A 6,448-nucleotide genomic window follows, 5' to 3' on the forward strand; every position below is an offset into this window, starting at 1 on the left:
GACCTGTAAGTAAAGGCAAAGGAAATAAACTTTAAAAAGTCTAAAATATTTTAATAAAATTTACAGATACATGATAAAGAATTTTATAGCCAAAAGAAGATATCCTTTTAGAAATGTTCAAAGAAATTGTTTTGATTGAAAAGAACTATTAACTGTCAACCAGTTCAAATGAGAAAATTCTCACAGTAATACAGAATTCAAAGTCTGTGATCTAGACAAAAGCCATTAAATCTTTCTTTAAAATAATATATTTGACTGTAAGATAATTGAAAATTAGATTGGCATCAGAAATGTCCAGGCCAAGAGGATTTAGAAAGACAATTGAATAATCCTTTCAAAGTTCTGAGTGATAATTTTATTAAAGCCAATATTCTGTACCCGTGTAAGTCTGCAAAGGGGAGTTGCTTATAAACAAAAGGTATCCTTGTTAAACTCTGCAGGAAGGCTCCATGCTTCTATCTTCTTACCCAGCAGCCAGGGTTGGAGAATTGCATGATTACTACATCTTGAAATTCTGTTACTCCTATACAGGGGCATAGGCATGTCTTTCAATGAGACATTTGAGTCCTTCTTGCAGCATGGAAATCAAGTGAATCCTGTGAGGCCCTTTACTGATTGTTAGTAACCACTTCCTGTTTCTGTGACACACAACTATTATACTCCATTCACTACTATTCCTTAAGACATGCTGAATTAAGCTGTTTCATCTGCAGTCTGGCCTTTACAGCCCAGTGTTATTAAGCGGGAGGAAGGATGCTGTAAACCAAGCCAGGCTAATCTTGCTTGTGTTTTCTGGGTATAAAACAAGCTGTTCAAGCCCATTTGCATGTATTTTGGTTTTCTTGATACATGTAGGAGGGTAGCAAGTCTTAGCAGCTATACAGAGTGTGCCAACTCACTGCTACTCTGAGACTGATTTCCTACTTGAAAATAGGGAAGTTTACCATCTCCATCCCATTTAAAAGGATCTAGATTATTTTTGTTTGTTTTTTTTCTAGTTATGTCTTTAGACTCATACATTGATTTGCTCTCTTCCTCGGTGGTTTTCCCAAGCATGCCCAAGAAAAATATCAGGAGTGGTCAGGGCTGCTTAATACATTAAAAGTTCCATTTTCTATTTCTACACAAAACAATAGTTTTCTTTGATACTTTCGTCTTCTAGCAAAATTTCCCTCTTGTTTACCAGATGCAACCTGACAGCCTATAGCTGTCAGGAAATTGAGACTTGAGTACTGAAACTGAATTTAGCAATCCCAGGGTTTTAGATTAGAGGCTGGCAAGTAAACCAGACCTGAGAAAGTGTGTTAAGTAAGCCAGGTGTACACCTGGTGACATTATCAAGTGAAACTTAAGGACACATCAAGAAGATAATTTGTAACACATAAACACACCATGAAAAAAATTAAGATTCTCAAAAATATCCACTGATCATCTTGGGTAAAAAATGTACTTAAAATATGTTTGAACACATTTCACAAAATTCAGAAATCAGGAGTCATAGGATTAAACAAAGAGTGAATCAAAACTCTACTTGAAAAAAAAGCAGAAAATATTTGTTATTGTTTGTATGTAGAGTATTTTAATTCACAGATATCAATAATGCTGTTTTGAATTTAATTTTTATAAGTAGAATGAGAAAGAAATTTAAATGTTTCAATCAACAGAAGTTACTTAAAAACAATTTAACTGTACAAAAAGAACACATAAATGGAAGTAATTATTTATAAGTAATTCTTAAACATTTACAGACTGCAGGTATTTTTTTTCTTTTTGTGTTCAATCAAATATGTCACCTAGAGAAAGAAGGTGCTTAAGCACAATACTGTGGGGTTTTTGTTTTCCTTTTTAGTGTATTTTATTAGAATTAATTGTAATCTAATAATTAAATACTATAAACTTGACAAATACACACAAAGGTAAACATTTCAATAATTACTATTAATAATTAAATAATCAAAGATATATATGTATGCATAATGTATACACACATATGCCCACATTAAAGCTTAACATTATTGAGTAAAAACAAAATTGTATGGTTATTAGGAAAGGATTTAAGTGTGAGGGATTCTGTAAGTGTGAAGTGGGGAACTATAGAGTAGGCTCACATATTACAAGTGTCCTGGGACAATCATGAGTACCAGAACTCACACCTGTGTACCCATGTAATAAGCTGGGTATTACACAAACACCTTAAGTTCAGTTATAGAATATCCATTACACTATCCTCTTGTGGCCTTCACACTTATGCACATGCATGCACACACACACACACACACACACACACATACACACACACACACACAAACATGTATTCATGTCTCATGCATTGGTACACATACATGCACATAAGAAGATGCAACCCGAAATGTAATTGTATTTCTAATAAAAATGCATGCTGAAAATTCAGCTATAATTTATTGTTTATATTTATAATTATATTTATAATTATATTTATAATTATATTTATAATTATATTTATAATTATATTCATAATTTACTCTGTTAGGGTTTTATTTTTATATCTTGAAATAAGTGTCAGATATGGGTATGAGAGAATGAAGGAGGGAGAATTTTATAAACTACAATAGGGATCTGAATCTATGTGGCTCATGTTGTCTTAGGCTTTCTTAACTTCTTCATATCCAGACTCTGAATTAGTAAAGTCTGAATTTGTGTGCCTATCTATGGTTCGGATGCCATTACTTTCAAAATTTGTTGTTTATTCAACCAAAATGATAGTTAATCTCAGTTTCTTCATATCTTCCTTGGTATTGCTTGAAGAAATGTCTTTTATAATGCAGTCAGACTCCATTCCTTGAATGAGGGTCCTGTAAGGAAGATGTTTAGAGAATAAGCAGAATTTGTATTCTTTTCCTGGTGGTCCTCAGATAGTTTGTTGATGAAAATGTTTATGCTCCACTAGCATTATTATTCCACAAATAGGAAGGCTCTGACTCATGCTCAGCTGCGCCAGATCCATAATACTTTAATACTGTCATCTAGACAGAATTTCAGGATGCCATCAATCACAGATGAATCTTGGTTTCAAAAGTGTTAAACTATGAAAAACAAACTTGTAACTTTTATGGATGAAATTCCACATTTGACCTATGGCAGCTCTATTCTGCTGCTGAACGTCATGGTCATCACCGACATCTCAGACAGTTAATGTTCAGTAAACGCATTGTTTCTGACCCTGTCAACACACAAATCAGCTACAATGACTTTCCAATGAATATTAACTCGTTTTTACTCTGTCTCACAGAATATGTATAGTAAAAATTATTAAGTTTTCTTGTTCCCTTTATAGTCCTTACCACCAGCAAAGGAGAATAAAAACAATGGAATTATAGATGAATTAAAAAAGTAGCGACTGGTGTGGGAAATGGGACAGAATAAATCCTGAAGCCTTAAGGTAAAGGGCAAGCATAGCTGTTGCAAATGGCAGAACAAATTATGCACTGGGCTACACAGGACACTGTGTAAGGCCTATAAACATCTTCTTAGTAAGAATATGCTAATAATATAACTCAATGTGCAGCTCGGGACCCAAACATGGATGACAATTAACATGCTTATTATATAAATGCTACAAGAGTTATTCTCAAGGTGTCTTTGAATGGTTTGGAAAACCTTTATTCTGTTCCAGTTTTAGAATGCACAACTACCGAAACAGTATTGTGTATTTGCAGCTCTGATTTCATGATCACTGACTTTTCAAGCAACAGTGTCACCAAAACTGTCCCTAAAGCTGAGAGAATATTCAAGCTTCCCCTGGTCCTCAGGATAATAGGGGGCACAATGACACTAGAGGCTTCCAGGAGGAATGAGTTACTTGTATGGGGCAGTGCATTTTAGTCTTTATGTTTAAGTCTGAATGTGAATAATCACAAATCTCTCTCTCTTTCTCTCTCTCTCTCTCTCTCTCTCTCTCTCTCTCTCTGTGTGTGTGTGTGTGTGTGTGTGTGTGTTGTGTGTCTGTCCGACAGACTCTCTCACTCTCTTCCCCATATGTATGTATGTATGTATGTATGTATGGGTAGGTAGGTAGGTATGTGTTTTATTTTTTCTCTATCCTCTGTCTCTTCCATGGCTATCCCCATTTATATACAATGGTGATTTTTTTTTATTATACTTCCTTAATTTTTGTGCTCTTCTATGCTTTTGTTGTGATTTCCCTCTTTGCTCTCCTATGTAAGTTCTATTTCTTCTGCTTGAAACATCCTTGCTCAGGTGATCCTTCACTATAGGAAGGGATGATTTGCCCTCCAGGAGTGAGCCCAGCCACAAGCGAATACACTAAGTGCATACTTGATTTCTGCTGCCTAATCCTGTGTGTATGCAGAGCAGCAGCTTCTTTCCAGGGTTTTCATGTGTTTAATTCTTGATTATAATTTATAGTCTGCATAATTTCATAAATTCCATTCCACTGTCTTTCAGTAGAGTGTCTTTGACATGCTGAGAAGTGCCTGTCAGGTTCTTCTCTGTGGGGCACGACTCCCACAAATCTTTATTATGGCTGCATGCTTGGAATGAAAGATGAAAGTGTTGTCTAAAACATTCTGATTCTGTGGTAAGTGATATGTCAAGTGTTTTATAAAATCAGCATTATGTTCAGGTTTGTATAAGAGTAAGCCAAATGATAAATTTGTGATTATTTATACTACTGTTTATACAAGTAAAACAGAAAATGATATATTTTGTTATAAAGTGTTAATAAAGAGAACATAGTAAGGGAAAAAATTCCTGAAAGAGCCTGCATATTCTTAACTGTGGAAAGAGGTTAAAGAACGTACATTTCACTTTTAAAGCAATGATTGTTTAGAAGCTGTCTAAAGGACTCTGCCGACACCCTGTCTAGGATAAGTGAAACAGATTTACTCCTTGACTCCATCTGTTATCAGTAAAAACACTTTCTTACAGGTCCTTGTGCTTGTGTTTAGGTATCAGCAAAAATAGCTTGAGAGAAAAGAGAGGAGCAGGTTGAACTGTATTTTCAAGGATCCCTTTCCAGGAAGTTTGGCTCCCGGGGCAGGACAGGGGGATCACCTGTTACCACTGAATGCTGCTCTTCCTGAGGACTCAAGTTCAAGCCCCAGCACCTGTTAGGCAAATCACAATTACATGTGAGTCACTACAGTGTAAGGGATTTGGACACTGTTTACTAACCTCAGAGGCCATGCAAACACACTGCACATTCACACACACATGTAATAAAAATAAAACAACTCTTTTAAAAAAAGAGCTTCATTTCCAAAGCTTTTTAGCTGCTTATAAAACACACTATGTATGTATACCATGTACACACACACACACACACACACACACACACATACACACACACACGCACGACACAAATCAGAGGCAGAGTAAGCTCTTCTTTACAAATAGTACACTGATTATTTGATGTTTGTAGATGGCGATGCTTTGAGGCCTGACGTTTTACATTTAAAATCCCTTGGAAAATATGACTATCATAATTTGTCTCCATGGATTGAGATAGGAGCTGAGAGAAGTTTTAGTTGGCAGAAGTGTCTGACTGGAATAATACAGTAAATTCTATTAAAACACGAAGGCTCCACATTTTTACACCACTAAGCAGTATCAGAAACAGGTTAAATCCATGTTTCGGCTCACAGGGTTTTCTCACCAGCGCCTCACATATTGTGGGAGTGGGAAGAGAATTTTCATTTTGCTTTAAATTGTTTCCATATTTTTGACCTTAGATAAAGTGTGTGCACAGAGTCAAACAGTACCCAGTTTGAAATGATTTGACACTGCATATATTAAGTTAAAGGGACAGAGTGTGAGTATACCCAAGCTGATTTGGCATGCAATATTTATCTGTGGGAGAGAGAAACACAATTCAGTTCAGGCTGATTCACCCCACCCCCCACAATTGCTGTGCACAGAATCCCACAGGAGGTCATCTGCTTTCATTTTATTCCCATTTGCTATGCTTGAATATATCAGGTAGTAATAGCATAAAACCTGTGATCATGGTCGGCAGGAGAAACGGCTCCTTCCCGGGTTACGTTCGGAGCTGAGGGCTTGGCTTTTTCTCCCATCTACTTTGTAGCTGTGAAATTACTGTAATTGTTTTTGCAAAAGCTTTTTCTATTTTCACTCCTTAGGAGGCCATCCCACACTGTGTCTGTTTCTTTCTGAGAAGGAGCATCATTTTAAACTTTGGGCTTTACAGTGACTTGTATTCATTTATTCAGTTTGACTAGTTCACATTGACAAGTCCCAGTGAGAAAAGCAAGACTTCTTAATTTTACTTAATTTTATCTTATTTATTTTTAACCCCCTGTTTCTCTAGACTTTGACATTGACTAACTGAATACAAATCCTATATACAGTTTAGTAAATAGCATTTTACTTGAGAATCTTCTTCAATATGAGCAGGAACTTGACATATGTTCTGTCTCAGACCATACTTAAC

Source organism: Micromys minutus (genome assembly GCF_963924665.1).
Source record: "Micromys minutus genome assembly, chromosome: 5".
NCBI classification, from domain to species: domain Eukaryota; kingdom Metazoa; phylum Chordata; class Mammalia; order Rodentia; family Muridae; genus Micromys; species Micromys minutus.